Below are 15,303 nucleotides of genomic sequence, written 5' to 3' on the forward strand. Positions count from 1 at the left end.
TGGTTTATTTGTACAAAGTTACTTTAAAAACACTCCTTTGATAAATACTTAAAATGACGTAAGGTTAAAATAATGTTCAATAAATATAAACCAGTTACTTAAGAATTACAGTTCTAGCAGGGGCTGATAAAATCCTGAAAGTCCTGTCCGCTTGGAAACGAACTCAACTCCGGGTTTTTGCCAGGCAGAAGTGCAAGGTTCAAGTCCCTTCCAGGAAATCCAGTGCCAGGATTTCCACGTTGCCGGCACGCCGCACTCTGTCCGTCAGCCTCTGGTCGCGGAGCCCTCGGTAAACAACAAAAGGAGACTCAGGGGAGGAGACAACAATGTAACTTTCGTGACGTAAAACTAGACGCCGAAAAGCAGGAGAAATAGCCACTTCCCTTTATCTGGAGTTTGTTTCAGCGTTGAATCCGATGGTTAGAGGAGGGTCCGGTCCGATCTGCGGCAAGGTAAGGAGGAGCAGGAGGGATCCGATCCGGTCCGATTTGCTGCGAGGTGAGGAGGAGCAGGAGGGATCCGATCCGGTCCGATTTGCTGCGAGGTGAGGAGGAGCAGGAGGAGGGATCCGATCCGGTCCGATCTGCGGCGAGGTGAGGAGGAGCAGGAGGGATCCGATCCGGTCCGATTTGCTGCGAGGTGAGGAGGAGCAGGAGGAGGGATCCGATCCGATCTGCGGCGAGGTGAGGCAGCAACTGTCAAGAGAAGAATAGCTGCCGTCTAGCAGGTGGTCGGCGTATTTATGGGGGAGTGGATTTGGCAACTGGCGAATGAGATCGCTGATTTTCACTGAGTGCCGGTGTGTCAATCAGCAGTGTCTGTGTCTTTGTTGTGACAGTTCGTTGAGGAGGTTAAACAAGCATGTAAATAAAAAGAGTTCATCGCTAAACAGCGCACAACATTAAAATCACAACACTATATGTAACATGCAACAATTATATAAAAGGTTTAACCATCCGTCCCACTGTCTAACATACTGACTTTATTCACTTTGTGACACTCCTCCCCCCTTTAACAGTTGTCGTCGCGACAATCTTACTGTCCATACCTGTCTGGAGGCCTACCCCTGTTTTGCCTCTGGGACCTTCGTAGGGGTGATGCATTTCTCTGCTCTTGTGGGGCCACAGGGTCCTCTCCTACGGGACCTGTGGGAGGAGCAATTACTATGGGCACAAGGGTCAAAGGCAACAACAGGGGCCTGGGAAGTAGCGAATTGGGAAAGATTAAGTTTGTTTCAATCTCTGGGGCATAATGTGGTACTTCAGGTGGATCGAAAGGGCAAGGCCTAAGATGGTTACGATGGATTGTCTTAATAGGGCCTTCTTTTCCTTCTGGCCTGATCTGGAAAACTGGCAGGCCGGGGCATAGTTGATCATGAACAACATAGAGTTGGGGCTGCCAGTGGGGTGCCAACTTTCCCTCCCCTCTGCGGCGGAAATTTCGCAACAGCACCCGCTCTCCGGGTAACAAGGGGAGGTGCTTTGCTTTCCGATCGTACCTGTCCTTGTCTCGCAGTCTGTTTGCTTTGGTCCTTGCTGCCACTTGTTTGTAGACTCTCTGCAAGGTCAGGTTATGCTGATGTACCCAGCCTACCAGGTCATGTCTCTGAGTCAGTGGTGGTGCTCTCACCGCAGTTTCAACAGGCAGGCGGGCATGCCGGCCAAACATTACAAAATGTGGGGTCATTCCAGTCGTCTCATGAGTGGTATTGTTATACATCTGGAGCAGAGAAGGCCAGTGTACTTGGTCCGCCAAGCTCAATGATCCTAGAAGAGACAACAGAGTCTTGTTAAATCTTTCACAGGCCCCGTTTCCTTGGGGGCTGTAGGGTGTGGTTCGGACCTACACACACCCATAAAGGCTGCACAGCTGTGCTACCAGGTTTGACTCAAAGGCTCCCCCTTGGTCAGACAGGATACGTTCTGGGCAACCCCATGGCTGGATGAGGTGTCGCCAGAGAACACGAGCTGTGGTGGCTGCCGTCTGGTCTTTTGTAGGGATAGCCCATCCATACTTTGTGAAAAGGTCAGTCATAACCAATAGATAAGGTTAAGTGTCGCCATGCCGGCCAAGAGACAGGTAGTCGATTGAGACCATTTCCAAAGGGTATGATGTTAGGATAGGAACCAAAGGTGCTCTTACCTCTGGGCCCTTTTTCTGTTGGGTGCAGCTCGCACAATTGGACGCCCATGTCTGTAGGTCAGTTCCCATCCCTACCCAGTAGAAAGTATTCCTCAGCAGGGCATCAATCTTGGCTATGCCCATGTGTCCTGAGGCTTGGTGATACTTTTCCCACAGCTCCTGTGTCTTGCCAGTGGGCACCACAATTTGGGAGAGGTTCAGCCCAGTATGACGCTCTTGAGTTCTCCGCTTCAACACACCTTCCTGGATGTATAACCGACTCCATTCTCGCAAGAGACGTCTTACTGCAGGCTGACTGGCTTTCCTTTCCTCAGGTAGTGGGAAGTGTCCTCTTCACTAAGTGTCCACCCCTTCACTTGGACCAGTGCTTGGTCTCCTTCCTGACAATGCTTCCAATGGTCTTCAGTTTCAGGGGTGTCCTCCAATTCCACCACTGCTGTCTCTGCTTGGGTCTGCTGGGTGGGTTCTGCGTCTTGTGGCAACCTGGACAAAAGATCAGCATTCTGGTTTGCAGAGCCAGGGCGATATTTCAAGTCAAAGTCAAAGTTTGCCAGCTGGACTGCCCACCGCTGTACAGTGGCACCTAAGTGTGCTGTGTTCAGGTGGACAAGTGGGTTATTGTCTGTAAAAGCCAGGAATGTGTTGCCCCACAAATGGTCTTTGAATTTCTCAGTGACAGCCCACTTGAGGGCCAAAAACTCCAGTTTGAATGAACTGTAATTTTTGTCGTTCCTTTCAGTGGGGTGTAAGCTTCTGCTGGCATAAGCAATAACCCTCTCCTTGCCACCCTGTATTTGTGATAGCACTGCCCCCAATCCCCAATTTTGGAGAAGCCCTTCACAAATCTACGTTAATATCCTACAAATCCAAGGAATGACCGTACCTGCTTGATGGTTGAAGGGGTTGCCCAGTTCCTTACAGCGGCGGTCTTTTCAGGGTCTGTGGATACTCCATCCTTCGAGATGACGTGTCCGAGGTAGGTGACCTTTTTCCGAAACAAGTGGCATTTATGGGGCTGCAACTTCAGGCCGTGGGCGGCCAGCTTTTCGAAAACCTGCTCCAGGTGTTCAATGTGGGTGTCAAAATCAGGGGAGTATACTACCACGTCATCCAAATAGATCAGTAGAGACTCCTGGACCTGTCCTCCCAGGCAGCGCTGCATTAGTCTTTGGAAAGTCGCTGGGGCATTACAAAGGCCAAAGGGCATCCTCTGGAACTCGTAGAGGCCCATGGGGGTGGTGAATGCCGTCTTCTCCCGATCTTTTGGGTCCATTTCCACCTGCCAAAATCCACTGGCGAGGTCCAGAGTGGAGTACCAACCAGCTTGTTTGAGACTTGTGAGGGATTCTTCAATTCTTGGCAGGGGGGTAGGCATCTTTGTGAGTCAGATAATTGAGCCTTCTGTAATCGACACAGAAGCGCCAGGATCCATCTTTCTTCCTTACCAATACGATGGGTGCCGCCCAAGGGCTGGAGCTTTCCTTGATAACATCTGTGTCCAACATGTTTTGGATGAGGCTCCTCAACTCAGGGTAGAGGGTTGGTGGGATTGGCCTGTAGCGCTCCCGGCTAGGTGGTGCAGAGCCTGTGGGGATGGAGTGGAGGACTGCATCAGTTTGACCAAAATCCTCATCCACTGCTGCAAAGACATCCCGCCATCGCTGCAACAGGGAGTCCATTTTCTGCTGTTGTTCGGTCAACAATCCCTCCCCTTTTAGCAGGTTGACTGGATGCTGGCCTTCAACGGTGACCCGGTTCACCTGGACATCCACCTCCACTACACCTGGGTCTGAGGCTTTCAGTACAAGGTCCTTTTCTCCCCGAATCTGGTTTGGTTCAACCTGGAAGACATTAGCAAGCGGGCGCCGTTGGGGTATTGTGACTGGGTAAGGATTTGGGTTACATACCCTTATGGGGAGCCGTCCTTTCACCACCCAGGCGACGGTGTGGGCTACCTGGCACTCGTCATCTCTTTCTGGTCCTTCCACCAGGGCACACAAATCTGACTTGATCTCCACCCCATACAGCTGTGTCCAGAGCACCATCTCGCTGTTTGGAGGCACAACCACTGATTCCTGGCGGGTCAACCTGGCCACTCCCACCGGTCCATCCGAGGAATCGATTTGTGACACCTTTTGGCAGACAGCAAAGGCACGTTCCCACTCTCCTTTGGCTTGTTGGGACATGGTGGCTCCGAATGCAGTCAGCCCGGGGTGGACACCCTGAAACAGTTATTTCCAGCAGTGTGAAATTACATTCATCCCTACTATACCTCTTTCCGCCTTCAGACACTCATCTTTGACAATGATGACTCCTTTTCCTGGCACAGTGACTCCTCCCACTGAGAAATCCAGGATGGCGTACCCGGTGTAGGGGATCTTTAGTCCATTGGCTGCCTTGAGCGTTAGCCAGTGCAGATCTTGTGGGTTTCTTTTCTGTTCTCCACTCAACCATTTCTGAAAGAAAGTTTCACTAAACAGCGTAACTTGTGAGCCTGTATCAAGCAAGCAGGGCAATTTTACTCCTGCTACTAGTATGTCAACCCCTGGGCACTCCCCAACAATAGAGGGCCTGTCTGCTTGGTTTCCCTGATTCTCCTCCCCAACCACATGGCTCTCAGTGGCTGAGGCTGTTAGTTTAACGGCCCTCTTACATGCTGGCAGTTTCTCTGAATATGGCCAGCCTGCCCACAGCCTCTGCAAATAGGTTGGCCACGTTGGTCCCACTCGAACCTTTGTTGCCTGGGGGAGGATGCGTTATGGCCTCTGAGCTAGTCTGTTAGGGGGTGGGGTAGAGTCTCTGTGCCCAACTGGGGCATTTTGTGGTGAGAGTTGGCGTCTGATCTCTTCTGTAAGAGTCTCTGTAATAATGGACAGTTGGTCTTTCATTTCTTTCCTGAGTTCAGTTCTTACTGTTTCTCTCCATTCTTCCAGGCTAGGTGGTGCCATGGCCGGTCGTGGCTGTGGCACTGAAACACGTGATGCACAGGCAGACTCCATCCTTAGTTCAGTTTCTAATGCTTTAACTTCACCTGACACCTCACGGAAGGACATTGTAGGATTTCTACGCACCTGCCGTTGAAGTTCCTGTTGTACCATACCGGGCTTCAAACCAAGGACAAGCTGGTCTCGGATAGTCCTCTCATCCTGGGCTGAGCCAGCTGGTTCCACTTCTTCCCATTGGTGGAATAGTTCACGGAGCCGTAGGAGGAAAGAAGCAGCAGTTTCCTCTTCCTGTTGATAACATTTGAAAAACTGCGTCCGAAGCTGGGCTACTGGGGTTACACGTCCATACAGTCTCTTTAACTCCTGCAGTATGGCTACGCTACTTGAGAGTTTGTTGGGGTCAAGCAGCCGCATCTCCCTTTTTGCGTCACCCTCAAGTGCCCCAAAAATAAAATCAATTTTCTGTTCCTCATTTAACCCTTGTGCCCTCAGCATTGCCTGAACCTGCCCATGCCATTCAGACACATCTTGCTTCGGTCACCATTGAACTTTGGGATCCATGGGACACCCATAAACGAAGGCATCATCATTGCATTTACCACAGGCTGACTATTTTCTAGCCTGCCCCCATTTTCTGATGACCCACTGGGCCTTGCAGCTTCATATTCTTCATCTGCCATTCTGCACTATGGTGTGGAAAAGGAATCCTGCCGACAACGCCACTAATGTAACAGCCTAGTGAGGCCTGTTAACATCACATTTATATTAAAATATTCGGATTCCCGGCCACACCAATACAGCGAGAAGGACAGCACAATAGGTGTAAAATGGTTTATTTGTACAAAGTTACTTTAAAAACACTCCTTTGATAAATACTTAAAATAACGTAAGGTTAAAATAATGTTCAATAAATATAAACCAGTTACTTAAGAATTACAGTTCTAGCAGGGGCTGATAACATTCTGAAAGTCCTGTCCGCTTGGAAGCGAACTCAACTCCGGGTTTTTGCCAGGCAGAAGTGCAAGGTTCAAGTCCCTTCCAGGAAATACAGTGCCAGGATTTCCACGTTGCCGGCCCGCCGCACTCTGTCCGTCAGCCTCTGGTCGCGGAGCCCTCGGTAAACAACAAAAGGAGACTCAGGGGAGGAGACAACAATGTAACTTTCGTGACGTAAAACTAGACGCCGAAAAGCAGGAGAAATAGCCACTTCCCTTTATCTGGAGTTTGTTTCAGCGTTGAATCCGATGGTTAGAGGAGGGTCCGGTCTGATCTGCGGCGAGGTAAGGAGGAGCAGGAGGGATCCGATCCGGTCCGATTTGCTGCGAGGTGAGGAGGAGCAGGAGGGATCCGATCCGGTCCGATTTGCTGCGAGGTGAGGAGGAGCAGGAGGAGGGATCCGGTCCGGTCCGATCTGCGGCGAGGTGAGGAGGAGCAGGAGGGATCCGATCCGGTCCGATCTGCGGCGAGGTGAGGAGGAGCAGGAGGAGGGTTCCGATCCGGTCCGATCTGCGGCGAGGTGAGGCAGCAACTGTCAAGAGAAGAATAGCTGCCGTCTAGCAGGTGGTCAGCGTATTTATGGGGGAGTGGATTTGGCAACTGGCGAATGAGATCGCTGATTTTCACTGAGTGCCGGTGTGTCAATCAGCAGTGTCTGTGTCTTTGTTGTGACAGTTCGTTGAGGAGGTTAAACAAGCATGTAAATAAAAAGAGTTCATCGCTAAACAGCGCACAACATTAAAATCACAACACTATATGTAACATGCAACAATTATATAAAAGGTTTAACCATCCGTCCCACTGTCTAACATACTGACTTTATTCACTTTGTGACAATGGCGGGGCCTCCAACGGAACAGGACAAGGGTTTGGCAGGACCCCCTGCAGAAGAGTTGACGGCGGGACCCCCAACGGTACTGGACACAGGGTTGGCAGGACCCCCGGCAGGAGAGCAGTGGCGGGACCTCCAACGGCACAGGACACAGGACTGGCAGGACCCCCGGCAGAAGAGCCGTCGGCGAGACCCCCAACGGGACAGGACACAGGGTTGGCAGGACCCCCGGCAGGAGAGTAGTCGACGGGACCCCCAACGGGACAGGACATGGAGCTGGCAGGAACCCCAGCGGAACCTCCAACGGCACAGGACATAGGGTTGGCCGGACCCCCGGCAGAAGAGTTGTCGGCGGGACCCCCAACGGGACAGGACACAGGGTTGGCAGGACCCCCGGCAGGAGAGTAGTCGGCGGGACCTCCATCAGCACAGGACATAGTGTTGGCAGGACCCCCGGCAGAAGAGTAGTCGGCGGGACCCCCAACGGGACAGGACATAGAGTTGGCAGGACCCCCAGCGGAACCTCCAACGGCACAGGACATAGGGTTGGCAGCACCTCCAGCGTAATCTCCACCGGCACGGACATACGATTGGTAGGACCCCCGGCAGAGGAGTAGTCGACGGGGCCTCCAACGGGGCAGGACATGGAGTTGGCAGGACCCCCAGCGGAACCTCCAACGGACCAGGACATTGGGTAGGGACTTGAGACGTGACTCGAGAGGGGACTCGAGAGGAGACTCGAGAGGGGAACCAAGGGGGAACTCGAGAGGGAACTCGAGAGGGGACTCGAGAGGAGACTCGAGAGGGGAACTAGAGAGGGGACTCGAGGAGGGACTAGAGGAGGAACTAAAGAAGGGGACTCGAGAGGGGACTCGAGAGGGGAACTAGAGAGGGGACTAGAGGAGGGACTAAAGGAGGGACTAGAGGAGGGGACTCGAGAGGGAACTGGAGAGGGAACTGGAGAGGGAACTGGAGAGGGGACTCGAGAGGGAACTGGAGATGGGACTAGAGAAGTGACTAGAGAAGTGACTAGAGGAGGGACTAGGGAATTGACTAGAGGAGGGACTTGAGTAGGGACTAGAGAAGGGACTAGAGAAGGGACTTGGGAAGGGACTAGAGGAGGGACTCGGGAAGGGACCAGAGAGGGGACTAGAGAAGTGACTAGAAGAGGGACTTGAGAAGGGACTAGAGATGGAACTCGAGAGGGGACTCGAGAGGGGACTAGAGATGGAACTCGAGAGGTGACTCGAGAGGGGACTTGAGAGGTGACTTGAGAGGGGACTCGAGAGGGGACTCGAGAGGGGACTTGAGAGGGGACTCGAGAGGGAGCTGGAGGGGTGACTTGAGAGGGGACTCGAGAGGGAACTGGAGAGGAGACTTGAGAGATGACTCGAGAGGGGACTCGAGAGGGAACTGGAGAGGAGACTTGAGAGATGACTCGAGAGGGGACTCGAGAGGGGACTCGAGAGGGAACTGGAGGGGTGACTTGAGAGGGGACTCGAAAGGGAACTTGCGAAACAGAAAAACAAAGGAGCTGATTGTGGATTACAGGAAGCAGCAGAGAGAGGGACACGCCCCCATCGCCATCAATGGGACTACGGTGGAGAGAGTCAGCAGCTTCAGGTTCCTCGGGGTCCACATCACTGAGGACCTGACATGGACTTTTCACACCACCACCATCACCAAGAAAGCTCGACAGCGGCTCTTCTTCCTCCGCAGGCTGAGGAGGTTCAAAATGGATTCCAGGATACTCTGCAACTTCTACAGGTGCACCATAGAAAGTATCCTGACTGGCAGCATCACGGCCTGGTACGGCAGCTGCACCGCCCTTAATCGTAAGGCTTTACAGAGGGTGGTGAAAACTGCAGAGAACATCACCAGGACAGAGCTGCCATCCATGGAGGACCTTTACTCCCAGCGGCTCAGGAAGAAATCCCTCAGGATTATAAAAGACCCCCATCACCCCAGCCACAAACTGTTCAGTCTGCTGCCGTCTGGCAGGCGTTACCGCAGCATCCGGACAAAAACAACCAGATTCAGAGACAGCTTCATCCCGCAGGCAATAAGACTGTTAAACAACTGAACTGCTGAAACAATTTCATAACATTCATCTGCTACTTATTACTAATTATGTATCTATTATCTAATTTATCATTCCAATAACTTGTATAGAGACTCGTATTGCACTATTCCACTTTTTTTATTACTTTTAATATAGTATATTTTAATAGTTTTAATATTGTCTGCTTATCTGTATTATTGTGTTGCATTGTTGGAGAAGCCTGTGACCTAAGATTTTCAACGACATAATTACTCTGTAGCTATGTTATTTGACAATAAAGAACCTTGAACCTTGAAGACTAAAGCCCCCTAACTGAATAGCCCTCGAACTGAACGCACTCCTTAGGCTCTTGGGCACAAAGGAGGGGTTCGGCCAGAGTGTCGCCCCGCTCTGGTCACCCCGGATCAACAAGCAACTCGGGTGCACCGATAGAGCGGTTTACTCGGACACTCTCTTGGCTGACATTAAGGCAAGTAGCAATGCTGTCTTCCACGACAGTGCTTTCAGGGAGGAGAGCTCCAGAGGCTCAAATCGTTCTGTGACCATTGCCCCATGCACCAACGGCAGGTACCACTGTGGGGCGGTGGCGTGCACTATTGGGCACAGCCTCCTGACCCCCTGTAAAAACCGCGACATCAGTGGCTGAGAAAAGGCTGACCTGCCGTCAAATCCCTCATGACAGGATGAGATGGCTGCTGCATACACTTTCACTGTGGAAGGAGCAAGCCCTCTGTCCACCAGTAACTGTAAGTAGGATAAAATAGAGCCCAACTCACAAGATAGGGGCTCTATTCTCCGCTCCTCACACCATCGCTGGAATCCCAGCCACTTTGGCCTGTAACAGGCTGTGGTGGATCCCGCTCTAGCTGCCTGGATAGACTGAATAACACTGTCAGACAATCCACCCTGTCTCAGCCTGTCCCTCTCAGGAGCCAAGCCTGGAGAGGTTGGCCCAGAGTGGGTAACGCCCCGATTGCACCAGCCTCTTGAGACATTGCCCCCCAGAACTGGGGAAGCGCCCAGGGCTGGCCCACCTTCATCTGTGTCATCTCTGAGTACCACTAGGATCCCCAGGAGAGGGAGAATGAGACGCAACGGTGAGCAGCTTTCTTGGCCATGGCTCGTGTGCAAACGCATCCACCCCAAAGGGCGGGTCGTCGCTCAGAGCCATGGAGAACCACAGGGCACAGTGGCTGTTGCGCCAGCTGGCAAACAGGTCCCCCTCTGCTCTCCCGAACTGGGCCCAGACCTGCTTCACCACCTCCGGGTGAAGCACCCACTCGCCTGTTCATCACTGTTGTGAACGCAGTCCGCACCAAAACATAGGAAGCGTAGTATTTACGTGTCACAAGAACGCGGGTGTCTTCATTTCTTTAGTGAAAGAGGGAAGCAGAATGATGTGTTGAACACAGGTTGAACAGTGTCTTGTAAAGTAATAACAACTATCAAACTAAAAACTATACATAAAAGTCAGAGCCACCTGCCGTAGGTGAAACCCCCTCCTTACTGCAGAACGTCTCTCATTATATGTGTTATAATGTTTTTGTCAGGCCGATTGTCGAACCTCAGATTGAGGAGGAACAATGCGGATTCCGTCCTGGTCGTGGAACGACGGATCAGCTTTTTACTCTCGCAAGGATCCTGGAGGGGGCCTGGGAGTACACTTATCCGGTCTACATGTGTTTTGTAGACTTGGAGAAGGCGTATGACCGAGTTCCCAGGGAGTTACTGTGGGAGGTGCTGCGGGAGTATGGGGTGAGGGGGTCTCTACTCAGGGCCATCCAATCTCTGTACTCCCAAAGCGAGAGCTGTGTCCGGGTCCTCGGCAGTAAGTCGGACCCATTTCCGGTGAGGGTTGTCCTCCAGGGCTGCGCTTTGTCACCAATCCTGTTTGTAATATACATGGATCGGATTTCGAGGCGTAGTCATGGGGGAGGGGGTCTGCAGTTCGGTGGACTAAGGATTGCACCACTGCTTTTTGCAGATGATGTGGTTCTAATGGCTTCATCGGTCTGCGACCTTCAGCACTCACTGGATCGGTTCGCAACCGAGTGTGAAGCGGCTGGGATGAGGATCAGCACCTCCAAATCTGAGGCCATGGTTCTCAACAGGAAACCGATGGACTGTCCACTCCAATTAGGGAATGAGTCCTTACCCCAAGTGAAGGAGTTCAAGTATCTCGGGGTCTTGTTCTCGAGTGAGGGAACAATGGAGTGTGAGATGGGCCGGAGAATCGGAGCAGCGGGAGCGGTACGACAGTCGCTTTACCGCACCGTTGTGACGAAAAAGGAGCTGAGCCAGAAGGCAAAGCTCTCTGTCTACCGGGCCATTTTCGTTCCTACCCTCACCTATGGTCATGAAGGATGGGTCATGACCGAAAGAACGAGATCGCGGATACAAGCGGCCGAGATGGGTTTTCTCCGCAGGGTGGCTGGTGTCTCCCTTAGGGATAAGGTGAGAAGTTCGGTCATCCGGGAGGGACTCTGAGTTGAGCCGCTCCTCCTTCGCGTCGAAAGGAGCCAGTTGAGGTGGTTCGGGCACCTAGTTAGGATGCCACCTGGGCGCCTCCCTAGGGAGGTGTTCCAGGCACGTCCAGCTGGGAAGAGACCAAGGGGTAGACCTAGGACCAGGTGGAGGGATTATATCTCTTCGCTGGCCTGGGAGCGCCTTGGGATCCCCCAGTCAGAGCTGGTTGATGTCGCCAGGGAAATTAAAGTTTGGGGCTCTCTGCTGGAACTGCTACCCCCGCGACCCGACCACGGATAAGCGGGAGAAGATGGATGGATGGATAATGTTTTGTACCGCACGTTGTCTGATAATATAAATCATATGCGCTGTTGCTGTTGATATGCTCTCCAGATTAACAACAGCATGAAAATAACCTGCGGAGGCTCCGGTAGAAATTGCTGGGATTTGCGTTTTTACCCCCGAAGAGGTGGAGGGTGGCGCGGGCCCGGGAGCTCCATGGGAAGCCCGTGGAGGAGCGCGAGCGTTGGTTGACAAAGGATATCGAGCCGAAGAGCCCCTCCGCGGACACGGGGGCTCCAAGGAGATCCTCTCGGTCCTTCTTGGATAGGACGGTGAGCCCTAGCCACACGTGACGCGACGCCACTGTGGCCAAGGACATCACCCGCCCCGCTGCGGCGGCCACTTCATGGATCAGATTATTCATCTGACCAATGCAGCGGTCCGGATTATCGCTCCCGTCCTGAGGCGGGAGGGTGGCAGTCGCCACCTGTGCCCCGAACCTGAATATTGTATCCAAATATTCTAAGGTGTCTCAGTCCCGCGGCAGCGGGGTCAGAGGTTTCTTTCCCTCCGCCCAACCAGCAGCCTGCGGAAGCAGATGGGCCGCTAGGCTCTCGTCAAGGGGGGCACACCGGGACATGCCGTGTCCGAGCAGCCCTGCACCCTGATGATACCTGCCATGGCTGCTATCGGGGCCATGAAGTCGGCCTCCCTGTTCTCCAGTCCCGGGATGTGGAGGGCTCTGAGAGATAACACCACCTCTGAAGCCCATAACCACAGTTTCTGCTGTGGTCAACAGCGCCGGATGCACCGGGCCGTAAACCCCTGTCGAAGGCGGCTTACTGGTCTCGGTGGGGGGAGCGGTAGGCCCACGCGCTCCGCCGCCAGGTTCATCACCGCCGGGAAGTCCAGACGCGCAGACCTGTGTGCTGGACATTCCTGGCCGCCGGACCCAAAGTACCGGACAACGAAGCGTCCTCGTCGTCTTCCTCCTCCGGGAACGCGGCTCCCTGGCCCCTCGGGAGGGTGAACATGAATGGCACCTCCTCATCCTCTTCCCCCGTCTCCACCACCTCGAGGTCCTGATCCTCCGGCTCCTCCTGCGGGCCGAACCTCACCCGAAAATGATCCCCGCGGTGTCGCCGGCTTAGCCGAGGGATCCTTCAGCAGGCGTTGCACAGTGATGCAAATTAGTCGCTTTCCGGCGCCTCCCGCTTTTGTAACGCTGATTTGGGTGACTTGTGTAATTCGTGGAGAACCGAAGAGTTTTCGTCTGCTTACAGTTCTGTTTCATATGGGTGTTGAGAGATGTATCCATAGATCTCCTCATGTTGCTCTCAAAGTGCACCAGATTGATGCTTTTAACTTCAACATTTTAACTGCCCCCGGACCCACCTAGAGTGGGTTAGGTCCCCCCCACTTAAATCATGTTCACATGGATAGGATACTAAATACATTTGCACACATCTTGTGTCCATATCTTTCTGTTTTGGTGGTCATGCCACAACCGTGCACATGCATGCATGCGCGAGTCATGGTACGATATCTTGATTAAGAGGTTGCTTTTTATTTGCACAACATGAAAGAAAGGCCAAATGAATGGGCTGGGATTTTAGTTTTTTTAAGCAGAGGTTGAGTTCAATAATTTGTACGGCCCTCGGAGGATGTCCCCCACCCCTGCCGTAAATAATAATAAAAACTCTTGATTTATAACTTAACATCTCTGTCTCCTATTGATCTGAGTATATTATAAAGAATAGCCAGTTAATTGAAGCATTATAGCACAGGCCTTTTTCAGTTGGTATATTACGCTGTTTTTTTTCTGCTTCGAATGGTTCTCTCTTTTTTCACCATACCTGTGTTTGCATCACTGGTTGCAGGCTGCCGACGGGTTTAGGCCGTCTTCGGCGTGGTCCGGCCCTAGGCCCTGGAAGCACAGGCGGTGCGGATCAGCCCCCTCGATCAGGCCAGGGTATGTCGGGCAGGTCCGGTGCACTTTTCTCTTTCTCTTTTCACGTATTTTGCTCAGTGTTTCACTTCCGCTCGCTGAAGAGAAAGGGATGACAGCCAGGAGGCGAGGCCTCCTTTGATACGGTGAGATGCGCGCCCATTCAGGTAGGCCCACCCCGGGGCCGGCTACGTCTATAGAAATCTCAGTAGGTGAATGCTTGCATGATAAGGTAGTACCCATAGAGTCCAGTAGAGGGCGGAGCCTGTGAGAGATATAACAGCGAAGTTATTCTAAATATTGGGTATATTTAAAGTTATATTGATTGGAGATTCTGTTTTTGTGGGGCTAGATACACTGTTGCTACCGTCCACAGCATTCCATAGCTTTGCTTCTGTTCTGTAACTCTTGTCTGTTTCTCCAAACTTAGTGCATGCCGACTTCCCTCTGCCTATGAATAAGTACCTCATACAACCCCACTTCAAAAATCTCTTTAAGCTCTATAGCTCTATACGGGTTGCATCTAGCCCCGGTTGCCTTCTTTTCTGGAAATGTAAGATCATGATTTATTTTGCCACTACATCTGGCCCTGTGACACTGCATGTACTGAGCAGCCACAACATGTCTGGGGAGAGCATTAGAGACATTCTATGTCTTGCGCACAGATTTACGAGTGGCTCGCTCCTCGCTCGCGTGTTGCACAGAAATGATCATTGCTTGTGTCTTGTAAACAGACACATGCTGCTTTTACATTTGCACAGACTGAGATGTTGTTGTGTTTTGTTTTGCTCTTTTTCCTTATGTTCCATTCCATAAAGCCAGGCTATTTCTGATCGACACACACATCCAAGTGTGCCAAAATCCAGATCAAGAGTGTCCAACACAGTTCACCTCGCTCCTGTTTCCTTAGGGATGCGGTCCTGCTATTGGTGTATTGCTTCAGTGTGATGCATTGCCAACAGTGCTGATGATATCAAATATGACAAGAGTGGGTTTTTTCGAATGAGTGCTGTATTTAATGCCAGGTTCTATTATGTTTACTACCAGCGGTTTGGCCTAGTAGTAAGGCTACATCTTGGCTTGGCCACAACGCCTTTCTTAGAACTCTCCATAAATAAAAAAACACGTAAAGACAGACTTAAAGATGACATGTATAAATAAATACATTTAAAGCTCTCCAAATCATGGGGTTAGGCTTGTCGTATTTGTTTGTCCGGAAACCAGAAATGCTGCCATTTGGAAAAAAGATCTCCAGTCAGATATACGGACACTAACAAGACATGTCAACCAAAGAGAAGTGTAGCTAACTGGGTGAATCCCTGTGATACGTACAATTCAAGGCTGCAAAAACCCAAGCCTTTCCCTCAAAGCTGCAACGTTAATCCTCTCCTTTTTACAACATATAATTAATGTTTGACATATCCGGGGAAATGTGCACACTGGCATCTTGAGTTCCCTACACTATTATTATCCATTCTCAAAGCTTTTCTATGAGCCATAACTTGAATCAGGCAGCTTTTAATAGCTGTAAACACTCATTTGCGTGCACTCTGTTGATACAAGTTTGTTACTCAGCCACGTCCAATCCTCCAGCATCAGTGGCAGCAACTTCAGCTACAGACTTGATTAC

General features: G+C 51.7%; 1 long non-coding RNA gene across 1 annotated transcript; it reads left to right on the forward strand.

The window, feature by feature from the left end:
- The first annotated feature begins 6,351 nt into the window (after nucleotides 1–6,351).
- LOC117555418 lies at nucleotides 6,352–6,634 on the forward strand. The gene is made up of 3 exons (XR_004570400.1): nucleotides 6,352–6,459; nucleotides 6,509–6,554; nucleotides 6,604–6,634. It is a non-coding gene; the product is annotated as an uncharacterized LOC117555418 (long non-coding RNA).
- Nucleotides 6,635–15,303: the final 8,669 nt, after the last annotated feature.

This window comes from Gymnodraco acuticeps, unplaced genomic scaffold (assembly GCF_902827175.1).
Source record: "Gymnodraco acuticeps unplaced genomic scaffold, fGymAcu1.1, whole genome shotgun sequence".
Lineage (NCBI taxonomy): Eukaryota > Metazoa > Chordata > Actinopteri > Perciformes > Bathydraconidae > Gymnodraco > Gymnodraco acuticeps.